Source organism: Sus scrofa, chromosome 8 (genome assembly GCF_054392235.1).
Source record: "Sus scrofa isolate SSC_HxYL_T2T_F1_AM1 chromosome 8, Sscrofa_HxYL_maternal_Yorkshire_Landrace_v2.0, whole genome shotgun sequence".
In the NCBI taxonomy this organism is placed as follows: Eukaryota; Metazoa; Chordata; class Mammalia; order Artiodactyla; family Suidae; genus Sus; species Sus scrofa.
This window is the reverse complement of record NC_139390.1, coordinates 88889731-88905932: the sequence shown is the minus strand read 5'-3', so window position 1 is coordinate 88905932 and position 16202 is coordinate 88889731.

The following is a 16202-nucleotide window of genomic DNA, read 5'->3' as shown; positions in this document are numbered from 1 at the left end:
TTTGAGAAACCATGAAGAAAATATTTCCATGACAGGAGTTCCCGTCAGGGCTCAGTGGTAATGAACTGGACTAGTATCTGTGAGGATGCAGGTTCAATCCCTGGCCCCGCTCAGTGGGTTAAGGATCCTGAGTTGCCTTGAGTTGTGGTGTAAGTCTCAGACGCGGCTTGGATCTGGTGTTGCTGTGGCTGTGGTGTAGGCCGGCAGCTGCAGCTGCAATTCGACCCCTAGCCTGGGAACTTCCATATGCCACAGGTGCAGCCCTAAAAAGACAAAAACTAACAAAAACAGAAAAAAAGAAATTATTTCCATGACAAATTGTACACATAAGGTAATTTTATGTATTTTGAAATATTACAAATGAGTTTTTGTGCTATTTTTGTGTTTTCATTTTATGGCTGCACCAGCAGCATATGGAAGTACCCAGGGCCAGGGATTGAATCCGAGTCACAGCTGCGACCTACATCACAGCTGTGGCAAAGCCAGATCCTTTAACCTGCTGCACCAAGCCAGGGATCAAGCCCAAACCTCCACAGTGACCTAAGCCACTGCAGCAGGATTATTACTGACCATACCAAGGCAGGAACTCCCTAAAGTGACCCATGACTAATATGGATATTTATCTTATTTTAATAATTTAATTTATTGATCTAACAGATAATTAAATAAGTTAATTAAAATTAAATTAATATTTAATGTAATTATTTTAATAATAATAATGGTAGTGAGATGGGCTAGTGTTTGAGTGTTTAACCATGCTTTGATGGCATGGTTTCATTACCTCGATTAATTCTTACAGAAACTGTGAGGTATGTAAAACAATCATTCCCATTTCACATATAATGAAACTAAAGCCTAAAGAAATGAGGTAACTTTCCCAAATCATGGAAGTTGCACATGGCAGAGGCAGAATATACACCCAGGACTCCCTGCCCAAGCTCATACCCACTGCTTCACTGCAGTAAAATTAATTAGATAATAACATATAAAAAATATGGTCTTTTGTGATATTGGTCAGTTCTGGCCCTTGACTTTACTGTTTGGCTCCTTTACACGATAAATCTTTGATACTTAATTTTGAGTGTGTAGATGGCTGAATGTGCCTACGTTTTTTAATTAAAGAGAAGTACGTTTAATTGCACTGGCAAATTTTAAATGCTCAGCTATCCTCTGAGCCGGCAAAACCTTCCAAGTTCTTAAGTTAACCCTCATACTTCCAGAAACATTGCTTAACAAATGAAAGGTTTTTTTTTGTTTTGGTTTGTCTTTTAGGGCCACACCCACAGCACATGGAGTTTCCTAGGCTAGGGGTCAAATCGGAGTTGCAGCTGCTGGCCTATGCCACGGCCACAGCAACGGGATCCACGCTGCACCTTCGACCTACACCACACCTCACAGCAATGACAGATCTTTAACCTGCCCAGCGAGGACAGGGATTGAACCTGTGTCCTCATGGATGCCAGTCAGATCCGTTTCCACTGAGCCACGATGGGAACTCCATGAAAGCTTATTTGAATAGTGATCCTCCCCAGTAGAGGAATATTCGGATTTGCCTTGAGAACCACGCACCAGCTTCTTCTCTGCTGAGGCAGAGGGTGCTTTCAGAATTTCCCAGGAAGTGGCCTGCAGAAGGCCCTGCCCCCCTTCCCCAGGTACGCAGGATTTAGGCAGGTAGCAGTTCTCCAATGATTTGATTAAAAATCCTTCCTGCTCTGTCAGGAGTGGGTGTTCACTAGAGGGCTCAGGACAAGGACGTTGGAATATCAGCCTCTGAGCATGCAAAGCGCTTCTCAAAACCAGAACCAATACTTTCTACACCCATTGCTGACCCTTTAGGGCCTCATCTGCAAATAAAAGATGGCAAGTTTCCGGCCTTGGCTTACTGGCTTCTCCAGGCGCCACGGTCACCCACCCTCCTCGTGACAGCGCGGCTGTCAATATCACTCTCAAGTTAGGAGACATCTTCAGGGTGGAGAGAGGAGAGCGAGGGGGTGGTCCATGGGCGATCCAGCTCTCACAGGAACACTGCCCCCTGGAGGCTTTTCACTACCTTTCAGCAGCAGGCCTTACCTTTTCCCTTCTCAAGGTCAGCTCCGTCTAGACAGTCCCTGGCTTCAACCTCCGGGAGCGGGAGCGAAAGCACATTCACAACGGGCTTGGGCCCAGGACCCCGCGTGGCGCCCTTCCGCCTGCGCCGGCGAGTCCGGTCCTTCCATCTGATTTGTGACCTTTCTCTAGGTTAGAAGGTCTCCCACGCAGCAGCCAGGTCGGCCTTGTTATGGTGATTGCCGTGCAGAAAGCGGCTTCTCCCTCGTTAGAAGTGACATCACTGTACATTAAAGCCATCATATCTCCTTTCATATTAAAATGCCTGTCAGCTCTCCTGCTCAAAGGTTGTAAATCTGCCAGAGTAGCCTGAGCTTGGGGAGTTTTCATTATGAAAATAGGAAGATGAGCACTCTGTTTTCCTGTCAAAGGGAAAGAGGTAGGCCTTCTGGTAATGACATTACTTTAAAAAATAAATATACATTTTCTTAACTGAGTGTTATGGAAGCACATTTGGAAAAGATAGAGCCCCCCTCCCACTTTTTTTTTTTTTTTTTTTTTTAATTTTAAAAAGTCAGGCTTCAAAAGCAGGCTGGAGTGAGATTTATTAATGCATGCTTTTCACGCTTGCTCTTAGAGTACATCATTAGACGTTTTCAATGATTTTAGCTCTTCATTTCTTGTGGTCCAGCCGGCTAGTCCAGAAAGTGACAAAAGAATATTTAACCCACCATTGACTTGTAGTTCACAAACGAAGTAGCCCCTGTGTTGGATTTAAGCTTTTTCTTAACTTTTTAAAAGACCATTGCCTTGTTGGTGGAATTATTGCGCTTATTGGCAGAATCTATTGGACTGCCTATCTCCTACACGGGGAAAAAGAAGGAGACTTTAAGGAGTCTTATTCAAGGAAGTGGGGGTTCATTTCTGTGTAGCCACATAAAAATAGAGAAAAATGACTGAGGAACCTACAACCCTTTCCATAACCCATCGCCTCTGTGAGGCGTCAGGTTTTGCATTAACCCACTTCCCAGCAGTGACATTTGGATTTTCTGAAAGTTCTTATGATCAAAGACCTAAATGAAACCCTCCTACACCGCTGGATTCAGGGAGCGGGGCGTGAATTAGCGGACGAGCTAGCAATTCTCCATTCAGTTTTTCGGTTTCTTCTTACTTGGTAGTTTGTGAAGAGGAACTAAGGTTTTTAGATGCCATTATTTCCCTCTGCGGAAGTGACGGTCAAGATCAATTGGGGGTTATTCGGGGCTTCCTATTAAGTGTGTTTGGCAGTCAGCTTACTCTGTGGATTCATGAAGATTCAGAGAACTCAGCTTCTCAAGAACTGTTCATAGGTTGGAAGCGACTCCTTTTTCATTCATACAAGGCTAAACTATCCATACCTTCATATTCATCCCCCTGACAAGTGAATAGAAATGACACAGAGCTTCCTCTCCTGCTTCTGACACAACACTGTAGACTGTACAGTGTCATTTGTGAAATGACTTTGTGGGTGATATTTATCGGTAATTCAGGACATCTGGGCCCTAGGAGTCATGGCTTTCTATGGATTAATTCAGATGAGAATAACCACATTCAACAAGCCCCAGAAAGGCTTGGATATGGGACACGCTATCCAAGTACTATGAGCAAAAAAGAAAATCCCCAGCGAAGTGGCTGCAGGTCAAACACTTGCTGTAACCGTTTGCCGTGCTCTGCTCAGTGGCCCTAAACTCCAGCCGTGCTTGCCAGGCCTGCTCGGTGGCTTTCTGAGCAAGAGAAGGAAGTCTAGGTGAAATGAGTCTGGGATTGCAAACTCCTAGAAATAAAACTAGTCTGGAGAAGAGGCTCCCTAGTTCCTGGTGGCAAAGAATCGCCAATTGCTTGGGCAATGTTGTAAGAGAAGGAATTTAGGGTACTCAGCTCTCTAGTGAGATGAAGCAATGTTTTAAGTTATCAACAAAATTTTCCAGGAGAAATGCTATCCTTTCTCCACCCCCGCCCTTAGACCCTGCTACAAAAATTAGCAACTTACAACCAATAGCAGTGTGTCCAAGCTGCTTGTAGGTGCCCTCAAGAACGGAAGGCTAGTTCAGACTCTGTCACCTGGAAAATTACCTAAGGGGAGCCTTGGGCTGGGGGATACAATTCAAAATGAGACCAAATCTTCATTCATCATCAGATTCAATGAGCATTTAAGGGAATCCCTGATGTTATGATCCTTCAGTTGAAGGAGGGGGATTTCTTGGCGTTTGGCAGGGGGCTGGGATGCTTCGCTTCTAGCTGTGCTACAGGACCCTGTCCTCACCGTGGGACGTGGTGGCTGCTGGTCCCCTTTGAAGCCAAAGTCACATGCTCACATAAAATAGACCCATGCCGGAGCCACTTTGTGCCACTAAATATAGCTGGGCAATAGAGTGATTTTGGATTCGTCCAGGACACACGGGACATTTAACACAGGGAGGCAGTGCTGACGTATCAACCAGGGTTACTAACCTACCCAGAAACATAGAGTCCTCAGACTCTTCTAGCTTGAAATCAATGACAGGCTTTCTAAAACAAACAAATAGTAAGCACCCAGCATCCCCAAGGCCACCAAAGACAGACTTAATCACTCTGAGCTGGTTTCCCTTTTAAGGGACTTTTACCTTCTTTACCTGCAGCCAATAAGTAAAGAGGATTGAAACCTCCAGCAGTCACTCCCTGGCCCTCCAAACATCTTCCTGAATCCTTGTTTAGTAAATGAAATCGCAGCTGGAAGGGGACAGGCCACTGCAGCGGGCAGCCCTACAAGGGGAGGAGGTCAAGCTGCCTTCGCCCTTCTGCTCCCAGCCCTTTATTGCTGGCCTGCTGCCAGGGGCAGGCCCTTGACTGAACGCCAGTGACCCCGTATGGAAAGCCCAGCACTTGACCCCAGTCAAGGCAGCGCCACTGAATCTAATTTGTGTATCTAAGAAACAGTTTTGCAAAAAGGATAATTTTTTTAGAAGAAGAAAAAGTATATCTTTCCTATTTAGCTGAAATTCTGCACAGCTTTAGAATCCCAAACGTGGAGGCCAAGGTCCTAGGCTCAATTTATAGGAAGGGAGGCTGTTCACTTTGGTCCAGAGCCATAAACTATGCCTCCGTCCTGTAAATATTCTCTGCCAATGTGCCATTTTATGGGCATGTTTTATCCGTCAGAAGTGTGGGCTGCCGACAAACAAGGATGAATCAGCACACACACTATCAACTCGCTATGAAGTATGAGTTTTCAAGCATGTGTTTATGGGCAAAGAAATTTTTAGTTATGTGGCAGACTGTATTTCTCCAAGAAGGCAGCTACAAGATTTCCCATCCCATGTGTGCGCACAGTGAGGTTTTGACACACCTCCCACTGAGGGAAAGGGTCTCCCTTGAAAGTGACTGGTTCGTTTTTTTTGTTTGTTTTTCTTTTTGTTTTTTGCTTTTTAGGGCTGCACCTGAGGCATGTGGAAGTTCCCACGCTAGGGGTGGAATCAGAGCTACAGCTTCTGGCCTACCCCACAGCCGTAGGAACTTGGGGTCTAAGCTGTATCTGTGACCTACACCATAGCTCACAGCAACACCAGATCCTTAACCCACTGAGTGAGGCCAGGGATTGAACCTGCATCCTCATGGATAGTAGCCAGGTTCATTTCCATTGAGCAACAACAGGAACTCCTTTTGTGTGTGTGTGTGTGTGTGACTGCTTTGATCAATAGGCTCTGGCAGAAGTGACTCTGTGACTTCTGAGGCTGGCTCATGAAAGTCTTCAGCCTCGTTTGCGAGAACACTCACTCAAAAAGCCTTTAACTACCCTGTAAATTCTCTGCCGTTCTCTGAGGAAGCACAACTAGTCCATGCCAAGGAACCATTATAGAGTGGCCCTGAGACCATGCAAATAGAGAAAGAGATGCCCAGCTAACCCCCAACCGCATAAGCCCACTGTCATTCTAGCTCTCACCACCATCTGGCTACAACTTGATGGATTCCCTGAACCAGGAACAACTAGGTTTGTCCCAAATGCTCACCCACAGAGACCATGGGACATAATAAAATAATCATTATTTAAATAACTAGGTTTGGGGGGGATTTGTTATGAAACAATAGACACCAGCAAAGAAGTTAGCTATTTGGCCCACGACTACTGCAATGAACAAATTGATAGCTGTGCAATATCAAAGAAATCAAAGCAGTCAAAGATTGTGGACTCTGCCTGGGTTCAAATCCCAGATCCACCACCATGTCACCTTGGACAAGTTACTTTTATCAGCCTCAATCCATTCATATACAGGTTGGGGATGACGACTGTGGTAATGTCACAGGGTCTGGGGGAGGATTAAATTAATTCACATTCATAACATGCATAGCAGACTTCCTGACAAATAGTGTTAGTAGGAGAATTCTAGGGAGAATACGTAGGGGCCTGATATCCAAATATATAAAAGTGCAAATACTAGAAATACACAGGGTTCGGCATGTGACAAATGCTAGGGACATAACAGTAACTAAGCCATCCCCAGTCCTCCAGGAGCTTACACTTGGCAAAGGAAGGCAGAAAAATAAATAGACATTTACAAACGAGTCAGATTATTATTATTATTATTATTATTATTTTTGTCTTTTTGTCTTTTTTTTAAGGGCTACGCCCACAGCATATGGAGGTCCCCAGGCTAGGGGTCTAATCAGAGCTGTAGCCGCTGGCCTATGCCACAGCCACAGCAACACCAGATCTGAGCTGTGTCTGCGACCCATACCGCAACTCACCGCAATGCCAGATCCTTAACCCACTGAACGAGTCCGGGGATTGAATCCACAACCTTATGGTTCCTAGTCAGATTCGTTTCCACTGCACCACAACAGAAACTCCTGTTGTTTTATTATTTTGCTTTTTTAGGGCTGCACCATTGGCATATGGAGGTTCCCAGGCTAGGGCCGAATCAGAGCTACAGCTGCCAGCCTACACCACAGCCACAGCAACGCCAGATCCTAGCCATGTTTGACCTACACCACAGCTCAGGGCAACGCCGGATCCCCGACCCACTGGTCGAGGCCAGGGATCGAACCCACATCCTCATGGATAATAGTCAGATTTGTTACTGCTGAGCCACAACGGGAACTCCCCAAGTCAGATTATTTTTGAAAGCACCTGTCTTTGCGGACTCTCATTTGTTTTATAAGGAGTATAAACTGGCCTTCCTGGAGAGACATATGGCAACAATGATAGCAAAATAGTCTTTAAAATGTGCAAATCAGGAGTTCCCGTCGTGGCGCAGTGGTTAACAAATCCGACTAGGAACCATGAGGTTGAGGGTTCGATCCCTGCCCTTGCTCAGTGGGTCAAGGTTTTGGCGTTGCTGTGAGCTGTGGTGTAGGTTGCAGACGCGGCTCGGATCCCACGTTGCTGTGGCTCTGGCGTAGGCTGGTGGCTACAGCTCCGATTGGACCCCTAGCCTGGGAACCTCCATGTGCCGCAGGAGCGGCCCAAGAAATGGCAAAAAGCCAAAAAAAAAAAAAAAAAAAGTGCAAATCATTGAAAATAGTGATTCTTCTTTGGGGGATTTATCTAAAGAAATAGATAAGCTTTCAAAAAAAAAAAACCCTCACGTGCACACATATTTAAATATATGTTGTTATTGTAGCGAAGAATTTAAATGACAATGTTGTTTAATAATGAGAAGATTAACACATTGTGGCTGAGTATTATGCTGTTATTAAGACGATTTTAGGAGTTCCCGTCGTGGCGCAGTGGTTAACGAATCCGACTAGGAACCATGAGGTTGCGGGTTCGATCCCTGCCCTTGCTCAGTGGGTTAACGATCTGGCGTTGCCGTGAGCTGTGGTGTAGGTTGCAGACGCGGCTCAGATCCCTCGTTGCTGTGGCTCTGGCGTAGGACGGTGGCTATGGCTCCGATTCGACCCCTAGCCTGGGAACCTCCATATGCCGCAGGGGCGGCCCAAGAAATAGCAGAAAAAAAGACAAAAAAAAAAAAAAGACGATTTTATATTCACAGCAATGTAAAGATCTTTACCAAGTATAATTACATGAGAAAAAAGATTACACAACAGTGAATATCATCTTTGGTAAGAGACAGCACCAGACAGATGATTGGCCTGGTCCAGGAAATTCTGTACTTGCACTCTGTTTTGCTCCAAGTGGCAAATAACAGGCACATTTTGAGTTTTTTTTTCTTTTTTTAATCTGTATTTATCTACAGAAAACAAGTCATATTTGTGTTTTAAAAAATAAACAAGATTTCCCGATGTGGTGCAGTGAAGAATCCCACTGCAGTGGCTCAGGTCATTGTGGAGGCATGGGTTCCATCCCTGGCCTGGGAACTTCCATGTGTCAAGGGTGTGGCCATAAAAAAAAAGCAAATAAGTTTTTTAAAAAAAGAGTGACTACATTTCACTCCGGGCTTGCCTTTTTGTCAAAGAGTAGTAAATCTGTCTCATTAAATGTTCGCCTTTGGCCTCATTTCTTGGTTCACCTTCAGTGAAAACACATATTTGATAAACCATCTGTTTTTCCAGACTTGGAATCCCCTTCTGGCTTGAATGGAGGTGTGTTGGATAGTAGGTGAAGTGCAAGTTTGCTAACCAGGATGGGACATGAGCTAAGAAGACGCACGGGCTTTCTGGAAGTGTAACATAAAATGCTAACAGTGTTGATAGATGATCACACCTCATCTCTGGTTTAATTGGATCGATTTCCTTGGAAGTCGTCTGGCATGCACGTCTCGATTGTCTTTGCAGCTCCCACCTTCATGACAGCTGCTGCTATTCCCATTGTCTGGGGAGTGGAGGTCTTTCATTTTTCAGGGATGGAATAAGAGGCTTAACTCTTTGGGCTTATAAATATTGAAAATATTCAAGTTAAATAAATTATATCCTCTGTCACCTTCATGTTCTTCCTTTTTCTTTTTTCTTTTTTTTTTTTTCTTTTTTTTTTTTTGCAAATAGGTGCTGTTTTGCTCCTCAACTTGAAGGAGAAGGATAGAGGCTAATGCTGTCCATTCTTAGCTTGACACAAGGGGAGGGTTAGGCAGTCAGGCTGCTCTGCACCTTTGGGCAAGTGGGCGGATCTCCTGCTTTCTGTGAAGGTCCCTGCCCCTGTAAATACCTGTGTTCCCTCCCCACACCTGGCACTGATGCCAACATTTCCTAAGAGATTTATGACATTAAGCTCTTAAGGAACCCACTTTATTAAAATGCACATGAGCAAAGTCACCTCTTGGTCCTGTTATTATCACCTTATCAGAAATGAGTTTATAAGGTCTTTGCCATGAGGACATTTAGCTGAAAACCTTGGGAAGAGATGGAGAACACAGGGATTATCTTGGGGAATATTTAGAGGGTAGACATGCAAACCCAGAGCCAAGGCTCCGTTCCTGGGGACACTTGAGGGGAACAGCCTGGGGAGAATTCCAGTGATGTCAGAGGATGGGCTGGGAGACCAGAAGGAGGAGCATCTTGGCAAGGAAACTGTTGGACTTCAAGGCTCTCTGAGAAGATAGAACTCAGAGCCTCTGTCCGAGACAAGAATTACTAGACCCAGAGTTCCCGCTATGGCTCAGTGGAAATGAATCCGACTAGTATCCATGAGGATGCAGGTTCAATCCCTGGCCTCGATCAGTGGTTTAAGGATCTGGCATCGCAGTAAGGTGTGGTGTAGGTTGCAGATGAGACTCAGATCTGGCGTTTTGGTAGCTGTGGCATGGGCCAGCAGCTACAGCTTGGACTCGACCCCTATCCTGGGAACCTACACATGCCGCTCTGTCCATATGATTTGTAATGGTCTACCTAACCACCTAACCATTGCCACTCTTGTAAGGACCCTTGCAAATCAGTTGTAAATGCTCAGCTTTAGTAGTGGCATTAGTCTTGAAAGTGGTCAAGGGAGGAAAATAATCCCTGTTTTGCTCAGCAGCTGTTCCCAGGCAAAAAGTTTCACTCTTTCTCATATGGCACTCGGTGCAGGTCTGTGTGAAATTCATGGCCTCACACTCTGTCAATAATACCTCTAATTTGGGTGAGCTCTCTCAGGCCAACGGCAAATTGCCAGGGATTTAGGAATGAAGGCAATTCAAAGATGGAAAGAGGCCATGAACAGAGCTTAGCTAAGGTTTCCTCTGCTCCAGCTAGTGGAGACTGATAAAATATTATTTTTTGAAACACATATATCCCCCCCCAGAATATGAAAGTCATCTGCCTTTCTATTTTGAAAGAGCAATTAATTTTCTCTGTAATAGTTTTCCTCCAGAATCTCTTTTTCTCTTGAGTTTTGAATTTTTTGAGCATACTATTGCATTTTGCTCACAATGTATTATTCTAGAAAAGCCTCTTTAAGTTATTTGTGGTGGGGGAGGGGGTTGGGATGCTTAAGACTCTCGTGTTCCTTGCCGTGTAAGTAGGGAGTAAATTATGGGCTGAAGGTGGAGCTGGGATGTTCTTTCGTCTAATGTGGAAAGTAGCAAGTGAAAAGTAAGCTTCCATGAAGGTTCTGAGATCTTTGCTGCCCCTGAATAGATATAAAAATCAGATTTGGAAGAAATGAATAGTTTCTGGGATGTCATCATCGATAAAGAAATGTTTATTAATTAATTGTGTGATCGGGATGGGAGACTAAGTCTCAAGAGGTGTTGGGATTCTGATTCCTGTAGCGTTCACATCAAGGAACTCCACTGTCTTTCATTTTTTTTATTGACTATTAATTCAAGCTGTGGTTCTCAGAGGGTCTCATTCAGGGACCAGTGACTTACCCAAGCATCCAGGTAGTCATTTACTAAAGGAAAAGGAGGCACCGAATAATCACATAAACCTTTAAAAGAGAACAAGTGGTCCTTTGGATATAATGTTAGGATGGATCCTAATCCAGCAAATGCCTACATTAATTATTCAGCACCTCCCCCACCCAGCATGATTAGAGTACATCGAGCGACTGTAACATCCATCCTGGCTCTTGACTGTATTGGAAGCTGTGGTTGTTCTCACCACCTTTGTGTCCTCGGCAACCTCATCACAATTCTTCAGCATAAATCAAAAGCCTTGCTTCTCCTTCTAACAAGAGCCAGGAAGGGTTCGTCTCAATTGAGTTCGTAGAGAAGACCCTCAAGGAAAGAGGGTATATAGCTTCTGAAGATGGTAGTCAGTTCCCCAAATTATTTTGGGGGCAGTTAGGAAAAGAGGACGATGTTGTGTTTTGAGGCAGGTGATCATCCCCTACATCTGGGGGACCTTCTAGAAATGTGTCCAGCGTTGGCAGGGATTTTGTCACAACAAAAAGAACTAGACAGTCTTTGCTCCTGAGGGTAGCAGGTGGCAAAAGCCGTATTCCTGATTGCAGTGACTTCGGTGACTGCAGAGACATGCATCTTTCCTGATGGAAGAAGGAGAAAACGCCAACTACCTAAGAAAAACAAAAATGAGAAGAAAGAGATTGGGCTACCATATTGGTAACTTCCAGCTACATTTCCTTCACTGATTTGGAATTGGAGAAAACCAGCCTCTTTTTTTTTTTTTTTTTTTTTTTGCTTTTTCGGGCCACACTCGTGACATATGGAGGTTCCCAGGCTAGAGGTCTAATCAGAGCTATAGCTGCCAGTCTATACCACAGTTCATGGCAATGCCAGATCCTTAACCCACTGAGTGAGGCCAGGGATCGAACCCACAACCTTATGGTTCCTAGTCAGATTTGTTTCTGCTGCACCATGATGGGAACTCTGGGAAAACCAGCTTCTAGTGTGAAAAGTTACAGTGAAGTCTTAAATTTTTGCTTTCTCCCTGGAATGAAAGCCTGAAATTCCTGGAGTTGTTCTTGAACTTGACCCTGCTAGTTTATAATATGCTGCATTTTAACTCCTCCACAGTGCTGGTGAAAGAAACCTTTATACCAAAAAAGCATATGGATTTGACAACCCACCCTGGAAAAGCAAGGACATCTGTGGTTTTTTGGTTTGTTTGTTTAGCTGTAAACATTTTTTTGAAGGTCTAAATGTAAACCATTGATCTAATTCGTTAATATTTTGGAATGAATTTATGATACATCATAATAACGATGGATTTCAGGGGTTTCTTGGTAGTTGAAAAGATCAAAATTTTTACGTTATCAGTTAAAACTACACTAGTAAGACACATCTCGGAAACTGAATTTATTTGAAATAAATGTGGTGGCAAGCTTTCAAGCAGAGAAAATCCCTCAAAGATATAATTTTTAAGAATTAAAAGAACCACATACCTTGGAAATCATTTGCTGATATCTAAACAATTCCTAAATATTTATAGATTGGACTTTATGTATTTGAACTGGCCGTACAGTTTTAATTAATTTCACTGGGGTAGAATTAGCTTCACTGAAGTAGATTGCCTCTACTGCAAGATGAACGGCAGCATATGTACCACATATTTCCAACATAAACTATAATTCATAAAAGGCCAATACAACTCTTTTCTTTGTAGCTGGGTAACCATTTATGTTTGAGGTGAAGATGTTAATATGGAAATTTGGTGAGCTGGGAAAGAGGACGAACGCTATCATTCTAATTTATGACCTTTCATATAAGGCCAAATGTAAAGGCAACTTCAATTGTTTTATATCTCAGGGCCAGCACATAGCAGATGTATGAAATTTGGAGTGTTAGACATAAACTTTTATTACCAAATTATAAATAATTTCTCCCACTTATAATGTTCACCTTTCAAGTTCATCTTGATTAAAATACAAGGGCAGCATCACACCAATTTCGCTGAATTTCACAGCAGAGAGAGGTTTTCTAGAGTTCACAGTGGAGCATAAAGCAACACAGCATTTGCAAGACTTTCCTGGTAGGACTTCAGACCCTGAGACTATCTCTTCTGAAATTCACGTTATACCAAAATAATGGCCGATGAAGTCTGAACATTTATTAAACATCTCAAATGTTATATTGGAAACCAAGTGCCTATTATGTAGACTATATCCTATCTTTTGTTAAAAAATAAAAGGCACAATGCCTTTCCTAAAAAATTTGCCCCTCAGTCAATAAGCTTACGTTCTCAGAAGTTATTCAACAACTAGAGTATCTTTCTTCTTGTTTTCTTTCACAAATAATTTCCATGTACTGTGATAAAAGGCAGATAACCGTGGTCCAAATATGCAACACTAGGATGTGACAGGTGATTTTATTGTCCAGTCTGAAGGTCCCAGTGGCTGCCAGCACTTCCTACAGTGACTTCATTGCTGGAACAAGACTGCCAATGCTACTAGAAGCATAACACGGATTTGGATCCTAAAATCTGCTTTGGAGACTGTGGGCCAATCCAGTTGCATGTTTGTATCTCTCATCATCACCATCATCAACATCATAAATCACCCCCATGTCCACAGGGCTCTTGGGTGTTTCATAAAGTAAGCTAGATGTGGTACTGTTACCAAACCAGATTCCTTTGCTCAACTCCCAGGAAGTGAAACACCAAGATACTGAGGGTTGCAGCAGAGATCGGGTTTATACACAAGGCAGTCAAGTGGGGAGAAGGGAAAACAAATCTTAAAATCACCTCCCTCCAAGGCGAGGAGCTCTGGATATTTTGGGGATAGAGCTGGGGTACAGGGAGCTTGGGAAATGGTGATCGGAGATAAGAACAAGGTGAGGTGACAGTCATTCTTCGCAGGTCTAACTAACTGGCAGACTTCTTCATGGGGTGTGTATTCAGAAAACGGTGGTTCCAGCACATTCTGAGGGTGGAGTTTTGGGTCCTCTGACATGAAAAAGCCACTTAGTGAACGCTTGCATATGCCTAATGGAAAGGTCAGTGGTCCTAGCCAGTCTTAACCTGCTTAAGCTTGAACTGGGCACAGCTCATGGTCTCTGAAAAAAAAACTTGGGCAAATATCTTATTGTTTAGGTTCTATGATGCTTGGAACATTCAAATTTTTGTAAAAACAACCACAGTGAGCATGATCAGTGAAAGCAGGTTACAGTTTATTGATGGCTAACTGATGACTCTCCTTGGTTTCAATATCTTCTCTTACGAACATGAAACACTGAAGGACATAGTTTTTCAAAGGCATGGGTACAAAAAACTATAGAAGTTTAAGACAAAAAAAAACAAACAAAAACAAAATGGCAAAATTCATCTCAGTATTTTTATACTAGCATTTGCCTACTTTAAGAATAATAACTTTGGAGATCCCTTAGTGGCTCAGTGGTAATGTGCCTGACTAGTATCCATGAGAACTTGGGTTCGAACCCTGGTCTTGCTGTCATGGGTTAAGGATCCGGCATTGCTGTGAGCTGTGGTGTAGGTCACAGACACGGCTTGGATCCCTTGTAACTGTAGCTGTGGCTGTGTCTGTGGCCGGCAGCTGTAGCTCTGATTCTACCCCTAACCTGGGAAATTCCTTATGCTACAAATGCAGCCTTAAAAAGAAAAAAAAAAAAAAAAAAAAGTTGGCAGAAGATCCGAAAATACACCTCACCAAAGAAGTGAAGATTTACAAATGACAAATAAGCATATGAAAAGATGCTCCACATCATTAGTTATCAGAGAAATGCAAATTAAAACAGCAATGAGATACCACTGTGTACCTAATGGAATGGCCTAAATACAAAATACTGGACACAGCAAATGCTGGTGAGGATGTGGAACAACTGGAATTTTCATTTATTCCTGGTGGGAAATGTAAAATGGTATAGCCACTTTGGAAGGCAGTTTGGCCATTTCAAATGCAAACATACACTTACCATACAGTTCTGTGATTGCTCCTTGGTATTTATCCAAGCGAACTGAAAACTTACTATACAAAACTGACTATACAAAAACCCACACACAGAAGTTTGTAATAGCTTTATTCATAATTGCCAAAACTTCCAAGTTTTGGAAGCAACGAAGATAAATGAGTAAGTAAAGTGTGGGATATCCAGAGAGCAGATTCCAGAACTAAAAAGAAACGATTCATCAAACCATGAAAAGACATGGAAGAAGCTTAAACACATACTGCTAAGAGAAAGAAGCCAGTCTGGGAGTTCCCATCGTGGCTCAGTGGTTAACAAACCTGACTAGCATCCATGAGGACGCGGGTTTGATCCCTGGCCTTGCTCTCAGCGGGTTAAGGATCCGGCATTGCTGTGAGCTGTGGTGTAGGTCGAAGATGCGGCTCAGATCTCATGTTGCTGTAGCTGTGTTGTAGGCTGGCGGCTATAGCTCTGATTCGGCCCCTAGCCTGGGAACATCCATACCCTGCCAGGGTGGCCCTAAAAAAGACAAAAAGGAAAAAAAAAAAAAAAAAAAAAAAGCCAGTCTGAAAAGGCTACATACTATACGATTCCAACTTTATGATATTTTGGAAAAAGCAAAACCATAAAGATGATAAAGAAAAAATAAGTTGTTGCCAGAGGCCAGTTGGGAGACAGGGATGTATAAATACATAGAGTTCCTGATGTGACACAGTGGGTTTAGAACCTGACTAGTATCCATGGACTAGTATCCATGAGGATGCAGGTTTGATCCCTGGCCTCACTCAATGGGTTATGGATCTGGCGTTGCGGTGGCTGTGGCCTAGGCCAGCATATGCACCTCCAATTTGACCCCTAGCCTGGGAATGTCCGTAAGATGCAGGTGTGACCCTAAAAAAATTTTTTTTAATAAATAAATAAATACATAGGCCTCTCACAAACGATTTGGGGGACAATGAACCTACTCTGTGTGACATTATAATGGTGGATACATGTCACTATATATTTACCAAAACCCATAAAATGTACACTACCAAAGTGAACCCTAATATAAACTATGGACTTGGGGTGATATTATGATGTGTCATGTATGTTCGTCAGTTCTAACAACTAAACTCTATAAACTAAGCTAAATCTTGTCATACCATTTTTACGACTTTGAAGTTTCTTAATAAATTAGTTTGTGTTCAGGGCTTGAAGACTTGCTCTTAGTGGACTATTATTTGGAAAAAAAGTCTTGTACTTGTTTTCTTTGTATAATAAGAGATGGTGGGTGAGTTCTGTTGTGGCGCAGTGGAAATAAATCTGACTCCGACTAGTATCCATGTTCGATCCCTGGCCTCGCTCAGTGGGTTAAGGATCTGGTGGTGTCATGAACTGTGGTGTAGGTTGCAGATGAGGCTATGATCTCTCCTTGCTGTGGCTGTGGCGTAGGCCAGCGGCTGCAGC